Source organism: Bos javanicus, chromosome 11 (assembly GCF_032452875.1).
Source record: "Bos javanicus breed banteng chromosome 11, ARS-OSU_banteng_1.0, whole genome shotgun sequence".
Lineage (NCBI taxonomy): Eukaryota > Metazoa > Chordata > Mammalia > Artiodactyla > Bovidae > Bos > Bos javanicus.
Window position 1 is genome coordinate 92207600 of NC_083878.1, and position 17213 is coordinate 92224812.

The 17213-nt window shown below is 55.0% G+C and overlaps 1 protein-coding gene and 1 long non-coding RNA gene across 2 annotated transcripts in view; one reads left to right on the forward strand and one right to left on the reverse strand.

Annotated features, from left to right (window-relative positions):
* The window catches only part of DAB2IP (DAB2 interacting protein), a 213760-nt gene that overhangs the window by 4172 nt on the left and 192375 nt on the right, over positions 1-17213 (forward strand). The gene's annotated exons all lie outside the window — the stretch shown is intronic.
* Positions 419-6898, reverse strand: LOC133257493 (uncharacterized). Its single transcript, XR_009739580.1, has 2 exons — positions 4060-6898; positions 419-597 (listed from the first exon to the last, which is right to left on the reverse strand). It is a non-coding gene; the product is annotated as an uncharacterized LOC133257493 (long non-coding RNA).

Below are 17213 nucleotides of genomic sequence, written 5' to 3' on the forward strand. Positions count from 1 at the left end.
TCCTGCACAGTGCCTGGCCCTGAGAAGGTGCTCCATATGCATTCATGGGATGAATGAATGAATGAATGAGTGAATGACCTGGATCCTGCCCTTAACTTGATCGTGCCCTCAGGCATCTTCCTTCTCTCTGGGCTTCTGGTTCCTTAACTGCCTGATGAGGGTACTGTCCTCCACACCCCCGACTGTTTCCAGCTCTGACCATCTAAGAGTCTAATTCCGACTCAGCACTTGGCACCCTCTTGCCTCCCTGCGGCCTGAGCCACATCCATCCCGGGTGGCCTGGACTCAGTCCCTGCTCCTTGTTCAAACTCAGATTCTTCGTCCGACAAATGGACAGACTCAGCGCTGCCCTGCCTGTGTCCTGGGTTGACTGGGGTCTCCACAGGGGTGATTGAGATGAAACCACAAGAGGCTGGACACCTGTTGGGGGGAGTTTATGATTCATGGGTGAGGGAGCTGGGCTCAGACAGACGGTCAGGATAAAAGCTCAGGAAAGGGCTGGTTGCTCTGGCAACCCTGGGGGTGGAACAGACAGCTCAGAACCTTCAGTTTCTTCTAATGATAACCGCCAAAGGACTTCGGCTCCAGCTGGGGGCCCTGCAAAGAGGCAGATGGAGGTGATTTTGTAAACTTCCAGGTACAGCAGGTACCATAACCAGTCCCATTTATTGAGCACCTGCTGCACGCCGTCCCCCCTCCCCAGGCAAGGTCTTTTAGGTACACTGCCTACTTGAATCCTTACAACAGTAGGCTGATATTATAGGTCCATTTTCCAGATGAGGAAACTGAGGCTCAGGGAAGGGACGTGATACCAAGACCTAAGAACAAGGTCAGTGATTTAATCCAGGTTGCCACAGAGCCCAGGGGCTCCAAGAGCCGTCTCTATGCCAAAGCTGCCACCCAAAATCCTGTCTACCCAGGAGTGTTTGTTAGAGCCATTCAGGGGATGAGTGTGAGAGGGCACGAGCCACCACCGAAGGCGCTGTCAGCTCAGCTGGGGACAGTGAGTGCAGGAGCCACTGTAATGGGAGGGGGTCAGTCTAAAGAGAGGGCTATTTGGGGCTGGAAGCTGTCAGGGAGCTTGATGTCACCACTCCCTGGCCCTTCCCCCGTGAGAGGGGCAAACTGAAGATGTCATAAGAGACATGCCTCAGCTGGTAGCAAATAGAAAATAACCATAAAACAGCAGCTGTGTAGCTGGCCACATGCCTCACATTCACCATCTCGCTTCCCCTTCCCCTGACCCTGCGAGGCTGGTGTTGTCCTTCTCATGTTGAAGATAAGGCAACAAGTCCAGAGAGGCTGAGTGACTCACCCAGAATCACACAGCGAGGGAGTGGCAGAGCTGAGAGTCCTGTGGGTCTGTCCCACGCAGAGCCCGTGCTCTGGAGCAGTACCCACTAGATCCTTCTCTGAGGCTCCTGTGTGGGTGGATCCTTGGGAAGATGGGTGCTGTTCAGACCTGCGTTCCACCTCTCACGGGCAAGGGAGGGCCTGGGGCCTCCTCCCGGTTCTGCCACTCAGCTTACTCAACGGCAAGCCTCAGTTTCCCCAGCTGTCAGGCCACCCAGACTCCCTGGGGTAGGGAAGGGAGGACAACCCGGGATTCTTTCCATCTTGCTCTACGGCTCTGCTGTGGACTGGCTGACTGGGCCTCTGGGGACCAGGAAGGAACAGGAGAGGCTACATCCCCACTTGAGGTCCTTTCACAGGTGGAGGAGTCAGGCCAGAGAGGCAGAGTGGGGATCCCATTTCCTGAGCTCTGGCTACGTGTCCAGCTCTGTGCTAAGAGTCCACATGCAATCATCGGTTCCTCACACAGGAAGGAATAGCCCCACTGCTCAGATGTGGCAATTGAGGTTTGGAAGAGCCCAAGGCCACAAGTTAGTGGAAGTACTCATAATTCAAACCCAGGGCTCCTAGATGCCTGTGCTTCTGCCCATTACTCTGGGCTGCCTTTCGGGTATCCTGGCCCTGGTCCTCAGCCCTTCTGTGTGTCCAGAAGAGCCTCAGTCCTGCTGGCCAGCCTCGCCTGGGCCTCTGACCTTCTCCAGCTGGGCAGGTGGAAGAGGGGAGGAGCCCCCCTTCTTGCCCCAGAGGATGCTGGGAAGAGGCAAAATCAGGAAGAAGAGTCAATAAAAGAAGAACAATGAGGCCGGACAGGGAGGGGCTTAAATCTTGGATGCCCCCACACCCCAGCAGCTGGCTTCACAAGAAGGCCAGGGGGAGTGGCCTAAGGAGGGTGGGAGGAATCAGGCCGGCAGAGCAGGAGGAAGTGCAGGGAAGAGGAGCTGCTGTCTGCATGGTAAGGGGCTCCTGGTGGAAGAAGGGGGGAGAGGCAGACTCCGGGTGTTTAGGAAGCAAAGACATTTCACCCTGGGCCCCCCACAGGGGCCTGGGCTTCCATGCTGCTGCACCTCCCCCAGGTCTGGGCCACGTGGCTCATGCGGGAGGACCAGGGTGGTGCCCAGGCGGTGCCTTGTGGTACCCAGGTACAGATCCTTGTTGAACCACTCAGCAGCAGGGACCGTTCCCCTAAGCTTCCCTCCCACCTGGTATATTATTTCTTGGCACATGTTAATTTCCATTTTATGGATGAAGAAACAGGCACAAAGAGGTGAGATCACTAACCCAAGTGTCGGTCTTGTGAGTAATGGGCCCTAACTTATCCCCAGGCTGCTGGACCGTGGCTCTGGGCTCCCCTTATACCGAGAAGGCTGGTGGGCCTTTTCCATGAGGCCCAGTGTGTCCCAGTACCCTCACACTGGCTGTCCTCCCAAATGGACCACTGGGTGCTCTGAGACCCTCCTTGGTTCCCACTGCCCAGCCCGTTCTTCCTACTGTGGGTATGCCCTGGGCTCCTGACCCCACCTCAGGCCTTCAGAAGCTAGAGCTATGCTCCTCCCAGCTGGATTTCCTCCCAAGAGGTCATCTCAGAAGCCCTGGGAGACTAGAGCAAACAGAAAATGGCCCCAAGTGGACAGAGACTCAGGAGAGGGTCTTTGGGGGTCCTCCTGCCCACCCCCCACTACATGGTACAGAGATGAGGGCCTCAGAGAGGAGGAACCAGAACCCTTCAAGGGCCATTCTACTTCCTAAGTGGTCCTGAGCTCTGCCCTGACTATCCACCTTCTGCCGCCATCTCAGGCCACGCCCCATTTGGGACTCTTAGATAGCTGCCTTGTCCCCTCCTGGGGATCCCCATCTCCACCTGTCCCCCAAACTCATCCTCTGTGTGCAGCTAAAGGGGCCACTCTCAGGCATCTGAAAGTCACACAGGGCACTCCACTGCAGCAGAAGAGAGTCTAAACTCATTACCATGGCATCAAGGCCGTCCACCATCTGACCCTTGGATGACACCTCTGCCCTAGTCTCCAGCACACCCCTCTTTCTCTCCACTCCCTCATGATCAATTCATCTCACTTTGTATGTGCCATCCTCACCTTTGTGTGCTCCTCCCTCACCTTTGCACTTGTTCATGCCCCTTGCCTGGAACCCTACTCTATCTCAACTCTTCCCACTACTTCTCCCCCAATCTGGCCACTCTTACTCAGCCTGAGGTCTCAGTCTGGGTAACCTGGGTGTCACCTCCTCCAGGAAGGCTTCCCTGACCATCTTGCTTGACCTTCCAGGCACCCATGTGCTGACAGGATAGTACAGTGCCTTTACTTCCCTGCCTGTCTTCATCTCTCAGCTGTGAGCTGCTCTATGCACCAGACTGAAAAGTTGGAGGCTGAGAGGGTGGTGTGAGAAAAGAGGGCAGGATGGCCTGGTGTCTGGCCTGTGTGGCAGGAATGTTGCTGTCTACGTGGAGAGGGGGACCTGGGTGGAAGAGCAGATTCTGGGCGGGAGGGCGAGTGATGTTCTGGGCTTGCTGTATCTGAAGGGCCTGCAGGGCCATCCAGGGGTTTTCTGTAGAAGAGTCTGTGACCTTCTACAGAAGGAGATGTGACCTCCACAGAGGCGCCAGCTCCAGGGCGGAGGATGGCAGCGTCAGGGGCTTTCCCAGCTGCGACAGTACCCCTCCCTTTCTTTAGGCTTTCTAAAATCTTCACTCACCTTCCCAGCCAAGGTGCTGCCACCTCCTCCAGGAAGCCAGCCCTGACCAACCAGGCTTAGGCTGCTCTGTTCTTTCCTTGACTGTCCCCTCCTGGTCCTCTAGTCTCAGGACATCTCGTGGGCTATGTATGTCTTGGAAGTCTTCAAGGATTGGCCACACCCCCTTGTCTCTTGTAGACTCCACGTACCTCCCCATAAGGATCGATACACAGAGACAACGCCAGTGTGGCCAGAAGCCCTGCCCCCTCCCCTGGACGGAGTCAGATTCCCCGCAGTCTCAGCCAGGCAGATTCTGGGAAAACCAAACAGAAGCCTAGAGAGCTTCGGGTCAGATTGACACAGGCGAGCAGTGGGGAGGCAGGCAAGGGGAGAGTACATTTCTGTCCAATCTGGAAGTGTCTGCCTGGATGGCTGGGTCTTCACAACCCCAGGCCTGAGGCATTCCAGCCGGTGACCTACATCCCAGCGTGCCTCTGTGCATGCGTGCGTGTGTGTCCGTGTGCATGTGTGTGCACATGCACAGGAATGCGTGTAGAGGACACGAGCACCTCGCCAATAGGATGGAGCGCCTGCCTCTCGGCTGGCTGTAAGTGAGCTTATGAGGCTGCGAGCCCAACACTCCCACCCTGGGGTCCACAGACTCGGCACCAGAATGAGGGGTTGCTGGGTTCCAGAAAAACCAGCTCAGGGCACACAGTTCCTGAAATGGCTGGGGTGCCTGTCTCCCCCAGCCCCCCAGCCCCCACCCCACCTCTGCCCTGGGCTCTCTCTCTCCCTTGACCCAAATCTCAGATAAATGGCCTCCCCCCGCCTTAGCTAACGTGGAATGTGAGGCATGGAGAACAGGGCAGTGGAGGGAGGGGACCCAGAGCACGGCTGAACCAGGAGGTGGCGGGACAGCCTGGAGGAGGCACTGTGCGCTCTGGCCTCCTGAAGCCCAGGCTGCCAAATTCAGGGTCGTACTCAGGAGCCCTCCGGAGCTGTCCCAGGTCCGTCCCTGGTTTTCTTCCTGGTACCTGGTACCCCCGTCCCCAACACCTGCCTGGGAAGGGAGAGTAGAGACCCTCTGTCCTGGTGAGACTATTCTTGATCAAGCGGCTGTATTAACTCCATGGCCTAGAAGTCAAGGCACCTAGGAGGGTGCCTGCTCTGAGATCCTTCAGTGTCCTTTGGCCGACTCTATGGTGGACTGAGTTGGGGTATCTATACCCTAGCTTCTGGGGCTCTTTTCCCAGACTGGGCCTCTGACTTGGAGACGATGGACAGCACCTGTCTCCTGCTGGGCCCGCCTGCTCCAGCCCTGCCCCCTCCCCCACCTGGCCTCATTCAGTTGCCCAGACTCTGGGCTGAGGCTCCAGCTCCAGAAGCTTCCCCAGGCCCCTCCCAGGCCCACTGATGTTGGTGCTTCAGCTCTGACTCCTTCCCTCAGCTCCCTGTTGAGGACAGGTGGCTCTGGGGTCTGCATCCCCCTCTCTCTGCCTGCCTGGGGACCCCCTGATCAGCCCCTCCACCAGCCCCTTTCTCCAACTTCACATCTCACCCCCTCAGTGCCCCCAGCCTGCTCAGCTGCCTCAGGGCAGCTCCCTCACCTCCCACACTGTCCTCTGCACCATTCCCTGCTCCAGACTGCTCGACCAAGGCTGCCAGTGGAGCCCCGAATGCAGGATGTCCTCCACAGGCGCTGGCTTGCTGCTCCTCTGGGCTGAAAGGCCCTGGTGGTGGTGGGGGGGGCGGGTTGCTCGGAGTGGGTGGCTCAGGGCAGGGTCACTCGACTGGTAGCCTGTCTGAGTCAGATCCCTGACCCTTACCAGGCGGTATGTAGCTTCAGGAAAATTGCATAACTTCCCCCAGCTTCAGTTTTCCTTGTCTGTGCGATGGGCTGATTACGCCAGCCCTGTCTACAGGTTACAGGGAAGAGTAAATACTTAGAAAACAGTCCTTCGACACGTTCAGACAGAGTTATTATTACTGGGTTTGTGACTGTTTGAATCTTTCACTACCTGCAAGCACGTGACCATCATGCCCCTCCCCACCCACCTCTCTGGTCCCTTCTCAGTCTTCTGCGCAGGCTCCTCTTCCTCCTCCTGTGGCCAAGCCACCCAGATGCCCAACCACGACTCCTCCCTCTCACCACAGTCTCCACCCCTTCCTCACATCTGTGGTCTCCATCTCCCCCCACCCCTGCCCTCTTGTGACCTGGTTCATGCCCCTACCCCCACCCCCATAGCCAGCCCCACCCCAGGCCTCCTGCCTTACCCTCTGCCTCCAGGCCCCAGCCCCCCAGACCAGGGGACTCTCTGCAAAGTGCTCCCAGTACCCCTCATCTTCCTCTGCTCCCTGTCACACGGGTATCAACCTATCCCTGAGCCCCAGCACATTTTGTTTATATTTGTTAAATGAATGACCCCATATAAGCCATAAAGGGCTCCTCTGATCAATGCAACACATGGCGGGTATTAAAAAGCATCGGAGCTCACTCTCCCGGGGTGTCCTCTTGCCCCCAGGAAGAGGGAGGAGACATGGGCTGATCGTGGTCATCCGGAGGGTTCTAATCCCTCCGGGTTGTCATCGCACCAGCCTCACCCCTAGGGATTTGGACTCAATTAGTCTAGAGGGGTTTGATTCCTGGGTTGGGAAGATGCCCTGGAGGACAGAACAGCTACCCACTCTAATATTCTTGCCTGGAGAGTTCTATGGACAGAGGAACCTGACAGGCTACGTTCATGGGGTCGGAAAGAGTCGGACACGACTAAGTGACTTTCACTTACACTTTTTTCACTTTTTCTGTCTACAGCAAGGCTTGGGCATTGGAGTAATTAAACTTTTCCCCTCCCTTCCTCCTCTCCTCCACCCCCGCCAGGGGGTGGAGGGGCAACCACTGAGACTGGGGGAGGAAGGCGCTGGAGCCTGGGGGTCTTCTTTCTCTGCACATGCTTGTGTATGTGCATGCTAAGTCACTTCAGTCGTGCCCAACTCTTTAGCAACCCCATGGACTGTAGCCTGCCAGGTTCTCTGTCCATTGATTCCTCAGGCAAGGCTACTGGAGTGGATTGCCATTTCCTCCTTCAGGGGACCTTCCCGACCCAGGGATGGAAACTGCATCTCGTAAGTCTCCTGCATTGAAAGGCAGGCTCTTCACCACTAGGGCCACCTGGGAAGCCCCTGCCCATGTTTACGTCTCTTAGTTCAAGCTGAGCACTTCTCTAGGCTAGCTCACCGTCAGCCCTGGAGGTCCAGGAAGGCAGAAGGCTGAGTCCCTGTCTTCAGGGAAGAGCTCAGGGCAGGGGCCCAAAGCTACAGTGACGTCCCAGGGCAGGCAGGCTGGAGAGGCCAGCAGGGGAGAGGCTAAGCTTAAAGGTAACCAGGGATTGGCCTATGGAAGGAGGTAGTGAGCAGGCTGGGGATGAGTCCACTGGAGACTTTTGAGCAATTTGGTGAGGCTGGGCCCCCAAATCCAGATGAGAGGGGTAGGGGAGTAGCCTGGAGAGGTTAGGGGTCCAGGCTCAGGGGCTTGGTTTCATCCTGCGTCCCAGGGAGCCATGAAGGGGTTCCAGCACGGGAGGGATGCAGTTGTGCTGTTTCCCTTGAATTTCTAAGAACCAAAACCACACCTCTGCTCAACTCAGTGCCCGCCTCTGAGCCAGCTCAGCTGAGTTTGGCTGACTGTCTAGTCAGGAGGTCATAGCCCCAGTAGGAGAAGCCTAGTTCAGGGGTAAAGAAGCTGCCTGCGATGCAGGAGACATGGGTTCGATCCCTGGGTCGGGAATATCCCCTGGAGAAGGAAATGGCACCCCACTTCAGTCTTCTTGCCTGGGAAATCCCATGGACAGAGAGGAGCCTGGCGGGCTACAGTCCATGGGGTCACAAGAGTCAGACATGACTTAGTGACTGAACAATAACAACAACAATCCTTTTCCAGTAGGAGAAGTGGGGGGTTGAGAAGCTGGGAAGAGCCCCCAGCAGGAGAGAGAGGCCAAGAAGGCCAGGAACCAAGAGGGCAGCAGCTCTGCTGGGACCGCCTAAACAGGTCTCCCAGGTTTCCTAAACAGACCTACTTAGCCTCTGGTTTCCTAAACCTCGGGCTTCAGGAGTCTCCCTTCCCAAGGTCCTCAGCAGCCCAGTGTGAGCTCAACTTCTAGGAAGAAGTCAGAGGACAATCTAATCCTGTTCTTCTTGGCCCCAAGAGTAGATGGTTCTCCACCTGAGATTGGCCAGATTGGTGGGAACCTCAACTAGGTAAACCAGCCAGAAAGGGAACAAGGGATGGGAGGGAGAGTACACAGCTCGTCGAGCTCTTGCTGGAAAACCTACCCCCATCTTACAGAGGGGGAAACTGAGGCCCTGAGATGTTTCACAATTTAACCCACACTGCTAGGAAATGGCAGAGCAAGATTGGATCCCTGGTTCTGCTGGCTTTGTGAGTCTGCACTGAGTCCCAAGTTACCTAGTCCTGTGCCAGGAAGAGGCAGAAGGGAAGGGGCCTGGGGTCCCTATTCACCTGGTCCGCTCATTGCATGTAAGTGTGTGCGTGCGTGTGTGTGTGTGTGTGCACGCATTGTCACTTCAGTCATCTCCGACTCTTTGCAACCCCATGGACTATAGCTGGCCAGGCTCCTCTGTCCATGGAATTCTCCAGGCCAGAATACTGGAATGGGTTGCCATGCCCTCTTCCAGGGGATCTTCCCAACTCAGGGGTTGAACCCAGGTCTCATACACGTCCTGCATTGGCAGGCAGGTTCTTTACCACTAGTGCCACCTGGGAAGCCCCTACTCATTGCATAGATGTGCAAACTGAAGACCAAAGCTGGCAGTGGCTGCCAATCAGGGACGGGAGGAATTGGGATGAGGGAGTCAGAGCTGGCTACTGGGAGTGGGCAGCATGGGGTGTAGGAGAAGCGGGGGGCTGGTGTAGGCAGCAGAGGAGGGTCCCAACAGGTGGGAGGGGCTGGAAAGAAATGAGATTTAGGTAAGTAGAGGTCGGCAGGGAGGACGCTCCAGCAACAGGAACAGACGGAGCAAGGGTTCAGAGATGGAAATGAGTGTCTGGAGCCGTCCAGCCTCAGCCTGGGGGTGTGACTGGCTGGAAGGCTGAGTCACAGCTGAGGACACGGGGTGAGGAGGCTGTATCCTCAGGCAGGGTTTCTCAACCTGGGCACTATTGATCTGTGGGGCCAGAGAACTCTCTGTCGTGGGAACCAACCTGTGCGTTGGCAGGTGTTTAGCAGCATCCCTGGCCTCTACATGCCAGGTGCCAATAGCATACCCGCCCCCAACCCCCAGCCCATGTCATGACCACCAGAAATGTCTCCAGACATTGCAAAATGTTCCTTGCAGGATAAAATTGCCTCCAGTTAAGAATCACTGTCCTGGAAGCTCCAGTAGCTCAGCTGGTAAAGAATCCACCTGCAATGCAGGAGACCCTGGTTCAATTCTTGAGTCAGGAAGATCCCCTGGAGAAGGGATAGACTACCCACTCCAGTATTCTTGGGCTTCTCTGGTGGCTCAGCTGGTAAAGAATCCGCCTGCAACGCAGGAGACCTGGGTTGGGAAGATCCCCTGGAGGAGGACATGGCAACCCACTCCAGTATTCTCACCTGGAGAATCCAAATGGACAGAGGAACCTGGTGGGCTGCAGTCCATGGGCTCGCAAAGAGTTGGACACAACTGAGCAACTAAACACAGCCACACAGCACAGTCCCAGAGTCAGCAGGAGCCAAGGAAGGGGAGGGACAGGGTCCAAAGCTGCTGTCAGAAATGGTCTGTCCTCCAGCCCAGTCACCAGCCTCTCACTGCCCTCTCCACGCCTCTCCCTTCCCCTGACCTGGGCTCCCGGGGTGCCAGGAAAACCTCCACCAAGGCGGTGCAGGGCTGAGGGTCTAGCTGAGTGGTGGAACAAAAGAGCTTGTGTTTGGGGAAGAAAACTCCTCCCGCTCTCCCACCTCGGTGTGATCAGGCCACGAGGGGCTGCTAGGCTGGGCCAGGCGCTTGCCTGAGCTGGGATCTGGGTAGAAGGTGCTGGGTTGGGGAGGGGAAGCTGACCTGCGTGAGATCTTGTTCACAAACAGGCCCTGAAATCAAAGCATCCCAGCCAGTGGAGATGGGATCGAAACTCGTCCTGACCCTTGGTCCAGCGGGGGTGAAGGGGTCAAGGGCTGCCCTCTCGGGCGGGGGCCAGGCCAGGGCGGAACAGCCCAAAGCCTCTCCTCCCTTCTGTCCACGGGCTCTATCTCTGAGGGAGCCCAGGATGCAGGGAGTGTGCTGAGGGAGGGTGGGGGTGGGAAGGTGACAAAGGAGAGGGAAGTGTGCACACACACCCTCAACCGTGCACAGCCAGACGGAGGAGCTTCTGTAACGCATGTCTGGCCTCCCTATCTGGCCTGCTTCATTGCTCCACTGGCTCCCCGTGACCCTCGGGATCAAGGCTACAGCCCCTGGTCAGCCCTTCCAGGACACCAATCTCACCCCACCTCCCATGACTCCCAAATCCACCTCTCTTCTGGGCATGGAATGCCCATCTCCTGCCCACTGGCAGTGGCTTCCATGCTGCTGTAACTCCTATTCACGCATTGGTGCCCCTTTGGTCACCACAGCCTCCAGGAAGCCTTCCTGGCTCCAGCGACTGAGTGCCTGAGGGCACTGGTGGCATCTGTCATTCCAGCGTGCAGCGGACTCTGTGTGTGAAGTCAGGCCATTCCCCCGGAAGCCTCAGGCCCAGAACAGAAAGCTGGTAACTGGTGAGCATTTGTTGAAGGAAGGAGGGAGTGGGGGAGGGATTAAAAATCACATGTTTTTAGAAAAGCGAGAGAGGAAACAATGGGCAGAGCTGGGCTGAGAGAGGAGTAGCCTGTCCTTCTGGCCAATGTGTCAGGACAGACTGACCCCATGGGTCTCTGGGGAGAAGCCGGGAACATTTCTCTGTGCTGAGGCTCCTGGAAAGCTTCCCTGAGGGGCAGGGGCTTGGGCACAGCCTGGCTTTGCTGACGGGCGCCTTTCCGATTTGCCCCATGATGCTACCAACAAGGCAGAACAGGGGTTCAGGGGGTCGGGAGCTTGCAGGAGGGCATTTTGCGGCCCACCCAGCATTTTGGGTATCACCAGCCATCAGCGGATCCCAGATTCCTTGGTTATAATCTCAGAGCTGAGACACTCTGCCCAGGCCAGTGGTTTTCCAACTGTGTCTGAGAAGATGCCCAGAGGGTGCCAAACAGGAGAGACCCCAGTTGCCCTAACACAGCTCTGCCCAGAGCAGCTTCGCTTTCACCTGGAGTAAAACGTGGGCTTCACCTGACTTTTTTTTTTCGTTTGAAATGAAGGTTCTGTAGCTCAGGCAGTTTAGAAAGAACCCTCCTCCTTCTGGAGCAGATAAGGCCAGGGAGGGCTTAGAGAGGAGTGCAATGACAGGGCCATGTGGATTTCCTGGCCTTTCCCACCGCAGAACCACAGGGCCCTCTGCTGAAAGCATAAACATGAGTGAATGAACAGGAATCTGGAAGCAGGCTTTGTTTGGTAATGTGGGATGACAGCGAAGGACGCTTGGTTTCTGGGGCGAGGGGTGGGGGACGGGGAAGAGGAACTTCCCCAAAGTGGGAAGCAGAGCTGGGTGGCCCGTTACTGCGAACTTATTCTACATGATACCAGCCTGCGTCTGGAGCTGTTCAAAGACACTGCACAGAGTTCCGGTTTTAGCCAGAGCAGCACTGGGTAAAGAATTGGAATCTCAAGGTTCAAGCCCCAACGCCTCCACTTACTCACTGTGTTGACCTTGGCCAAATCAACCCTCTCTTGGGACTCAGTTTCTTCCTCAACAAAATGGGACTCACAACACTCCTCTGCTCCCCTGTTGCGTGAGGGGTAAATGAGAGCATAGAGTCAAGGTTGAACTATTCCTTGGGGGGGCTCAGATTCTTCTTTATCTGTGAACTTAAAGTTCACCATCTAACGTCTGCATCCCACCTATGCCCTTTACTAGCTGGGCGACTTGGGGCAAATTTTGTAGCCTCTGTGTCTTAGCTTTCCCATCCCTAAATGGGAATAAGAGTAGCACCTGCCTGCCTCACGGGATGTAATGAGTTAATACGTGTAAAGCATCAAGAATGGGGCTGCCTAAGGGTTCGTTATCAATATTTGTGCTCAAGTAACAGCAGAGGTCTTGCAGAGGAGAGATCCCAGAAATGGAGTACCAGAATGAAGAAGATAATGAATGGATGCAAGGAAAATCCAGGTTCTCCCGGGGAATGCCTTGTGGTCCTAATTCAGCCCAGCCCTCACCTGCCGGTGGTGTCTTCCAGGGGTTCCTCTTATCTGGGAGCCCCCCTGCACCTCCCTCTCTCTGGGCCTCTCCCCACATTTTTCTGCAAGCAGGCAGAGGTAGATTCCATTTCACCCCTAGATGACTTTGGGTGATAAAGAAGTAACTTCAGCCTCCTTGAATCGAATCTTCTCTCCAGAACGTGTAACAAACCTGGAAATTGGAATTGCCCTGGAGCTGATTATTCTAGGAGGGCACCTCCTGGCATTAAAACTAAATTAGATCAAGGTACCTCCGTTATTAGCAAAATAATTCCCTGCGATTAGAGAGTGCAGCTATGAATCCTGATGGCAGATGAACTTCAGGTGACTTACTTGAGACAAATAACTGTGCAAAAATCACAGGCTCATCTAATCGCTTCTCCATAGCGTTGCAGTCGGGTAATTATGCTAATGGCTATAAGAAATCACCTTTTGTGGTCTGGGATTGGCAGGGCTGGAGACAGAAGCGTGTGTGGCGGATATTACATGCTCCAAGCTGGAGAGGTTGGGAGTCACGCTTGGTTCCAAAACTGGTCCTTTCTGGGGAGCTGGTTTGGTTCCTTGTCGATTGGAACACAGTCAGGAAGGCAGTGGCTTCATTGTCCGCCTCTTTTCAGGTCATCTTCATATGAGAAATTGAATTTATCTAAGTTCCACTGGTGGGCATGATAATTCCAAGAAGCAATTTAAACGATGAAAGCTCGGGACTTCTGTGTTAATTCGACTCACACATGTGCATTTGTGCCCTGGCAGGATCTAGGCACGGGCAGGGGGAATGCCAACACTGGAGAGAGTGTCTGGCATTTTCTGAACACAATCTCTTGTCCCATTAGCCACTTAAGAGAGGCAGTATTGTCCCCATTTTAGAGACAGAGGAACAGAAGCTCAGAGACAAGCAATGACGCACCAGAGGTGCTACTGCTATTAACCAGAGGAGGTGACCACTCCCTTCCACCCAGAGGGGTCTGAGGGCTTTCTGGAAGTGTGGACACAGTACACAGTGGAGGGAATTGTAGGCAGAGAAACAGTTGATCAAAACCCCCAGAGGTGGGAGATTAAAAGGGGGCGGGTGTGTTCAAGGCTGGGAGGTGGGGTTGGGAGAGCCACTGAAGATCAGACAAGAGAGGGTCCCAAATGACCAACTGATGGTTGGACAATGGGGAGCCGCAGCAGGTGTTTGAGCAAGAGTGGGATAATGTGGACTCTGAGAAGTACCTGGGCCACAGCGTGGGGGACCCCTCCGTGAACCGCTGGTAGAGAGGGGGTCAGAAGGGGATGAGGTAAATAACAGGTAATTTTTTAGTATATCACAAATACAGCGAAGGACACATACTAAAAAATTATTCATTGTTTATTTGAAAGTCACATTTAATTGACTGTTTTGTATTTCATCTGGCAATCCTATCCCCAGCTGGGTTCTGGGCACCAGATGTTTCCTCTTCCTGGTATGACTTTCCCCACTGGACATGCAGCCTGGCAAACTCCTACGCACCCTTTGAGGGCCCGCATTCCCAATTACTGCTGTGGCAACATTTATCAGACACTATTATTGTTACTTTTTTATGTTATCGTTCTAATATCTGTCTTTCCTCTCAGCAGCCAGCCTTACTGACTGCATAAGAAAAAAAAAAAAAGGCCAGGCAGGACTGTGTTTAGATCCTGACACTCTCCCCACCCCAAATTGCCTCCAATCTCCACTTCTGTCTCAGGAGGAGTTGGCCTCCGCTCCCAAAACCCTCCTTGTTCCCTAGAGTATGGCTCACCTTTCTCACTGGTGGCTTCAAAGTCACAGTCTCTTCTGGGTCATTCCCACCAGCCGGGACACACAGCAAGTTCTCCTGGGCACAAGGTGGGTTCCCCAAGCAGCAGGCTCTGAGACATATTAGGATGTAGGAGGTCCAGCAGGGCCTGCTGGTGGAAGGGCCTAGGCAGGGCAGGAGAGGGAGAAGTTGAGTGGCTATACAGTCTGAGAGCAGATCTCAGCATCCCCTGTGGAGGTCTGGGAAGGCCCAGGAGCAGGGCTGGCCTTCCAGAACTGTCCTGAGTAGTGTCAAGGGGCTGGGAGTTTATGTACCTGGGGTGACTGGCCACTAGACAGGAAGGAAGGGCACCCTGGGAAGGGGCATCACCTCCAGGGTGGTGGCTCATTTCAGCAGAGGCCACCCCCAAAGAGGGCCCTCTTGCAGCAGCCTCGTTACACCTGGAGGAGTGAAGCCTCTTTTCTCAAAGAGGGGTGTGTTACAAATCATGGTGTCCACCCCCTCCCAACCCAAACTGTTCCTCTTTGCAGTCACCCAATCTCTTGTCTTCCCTCTGAAGAGCTATCTACCCCATTCCTCACTCCCAGTCAACCCTCCTCTGACTATGCTCTTCGAAGCCTCCAGGCTACGCCCTTTAAATCTACCTTCCTCCCCCAGATGGAGGGATTTTTGTAAAATTCAAGCATTGGCTGTCCCTCCCTTACTTAATGGACATGAATTTGAGCAAACTCCAGGAGATGGTGAAGGACAGGGAAGCCAGGCGTGCTGCAGTCCATGGGGTCACAAAGAGTCGGACACGACTGAGCGACTGAACAGCTCCTACTTAAGACCTCCCAGGAGCTGCCTGAAGTCACTGCTTCTGGGTGTGGTGCTCGGGGCTCCCCCTGACCCAGCTCTGCCCTGTTTCCTGACCCCCTCCAAGCTGCTTGATCAGAACCCCTTCTGCCGTGCTTTGGCAGAAGCTGTTTCCTCTCCACCTGGTTAACTTCTCTCTCTGCTCCGTCAAGACACTCTCAGAAGTCACCTCCTTGGAAGACTTTCCCCTGGCCTGCCCTCTGGCGCATGAGGATGGCATCAGGGCCCTGACAACCACTCACCTGCCTCAGTCATGAGCACATGGGCTCAGCACCCAGGGGTGCTCCACAGGCCCAGGCAGTGTTGTTGCCTGTCTCTTACTCTGCACACGAGAGCAGCCCACTATTCTGTTGATCTGTGCCCTCAGCACCAAGCCCAGAGCCAGGCACAGAGGGAGACCAAGTGACATGGACTCTGGCGCCCAGGGAATCTGAGATCTGCAGGGGTGGGTGTGAGGAAACTGACAGAATCAAAGGCAGAATCAAAGCACTGGGGGCTGATTAAACTCAGGCAGGGCTGCACCCACCCCACTCCCCAGACAGGCTTGTCCTGGGAACCAGAGCTCCTCCTGTTCAGTGTAATTCAGTGTCCGACTGCAGCTGCATTCTCTGTGCATATTTGATTTGCAAACACCTCTGAGCTTGAAGCGAGGTTTGCATGTTTTACTATTAGTCTTTCGTGACCCTCAGGGCCCTGCACACACTGGATCAGAGCTTTGCTCTGCTCCCTTCTCTCCCTCTCCATTCATGTCATCCTTGCCCTGGGGGTGCCTGTGGACCTGGGTGTTCAATCTAGTGATACTTCAGTCTCTGTGGTTTTGAATCTCACTTCTGTCATTGAGTGAGGTCCCCTCACCCCAGGAGGCAATTGTCATTGGTTAGTTTCCTTGACTATAAAGTGGTTGTGTCGCCTCATAGGCTCTGTATGCTCAGTTTGCTTGGCGACCCTTCGGAGGTGTAGCCCGCCAGGCTCCTCTGTCCATGGGATTTGTCAGGCAAGAATAATAGAGCAGATGCCATTTCCTCTTCCAGGAGGTCTCCCCGACCCAGGGATGGAACCCGCATCTCTTATGTCTCCTGCATTGCAAGTGGATTCTTTACCACTGAGCCATCAGGGAAGCCTATGGAGATTTGGACACACATGAGTTCAAGGACAGGCGTTGTATTTCCATGCTGTGTGATGTTCTGACAGTTGCTTAAACTCTCCGAGCATCCTCAGAGGTGGCTGTACTCCCACTTGTGTGCGTATCAGTGGGCAGAGGTGTAGAAACTTCTGACAATGAACAGTGCCCAACAATGATAAACAGAGTCCAGTGCTGGAGGTGCGCAAGCAGACTTGGGTTCACTCATTCATTCAACAAACACTCAGGGAGCACCTACTATGTGCCAGGGCCTTTGCTAGAGGTGGGGAGTGAGTGAAAGTTGCTCAGTCGTGTCCGAGTCTTTGTGACCCCATGGACTACACAGTCCGTGGAATTCTCCAGGCCAGAGTACTGGAGTGGGTAGCCTTTCCCTTCTCCAGGGGATCTTCCCAACCCAGGGATCGAACCCAGGTCTCCCGCATTGCAGGCAGATTCTTTACCAGCTGAGCCACTGGGGAAGTCCAAGAATAATGGAGTGGGTAGCCTATTCTTTCTCCAATGGATCTTCCCGGCCCAGGAATTTAAGTGGGGTCTCCTGCACTGCAGGCGGTTCTTTACCAGCTGAGCTATGGAGGGGTACAATAAGGAATAAAACCAGGTGTGATCCCTGTGCTCAGGGACATCCGGCCCTGGGAGGCCGATACATTCATCCAGTGGTCACATAATGGAGGTACAGTCACCAAATGCGATAAACACCATGAAAGACAGTGACTTGTGCCACGGAAGTATAGTGTGCAGAACCGGAAAAGGCTTGCCTGAGGCTGGGGAACCAAGGCTGCCGTGGAAGAAATAACTGAGGCAGGATGGGAGGGGACAGAGGAAAGTGGTCCACAGCAGGGAGCCTTGAGTGTGTAAAGGCTGCATAATGGGAAGGAACATCACATATTTGGGGGCTCGGAAGCTGACTGGGGGGCTAAAGGCAGAGAGGGAGAGGGGAGACAGCAAGAAGGGAGATGGAGGAATGAGCAGGGCCGGACCACCCAGGGCCTGGTAGACCACATGAAGGCATCACGAAATCACTGAAAGCTTCCAAGCAGGGGTGGGATGATGGTGGATAGGATTGGATCTGAGCTTTAAAAACCTCAGAGGGCAGACCTGTAGGGAGGGGG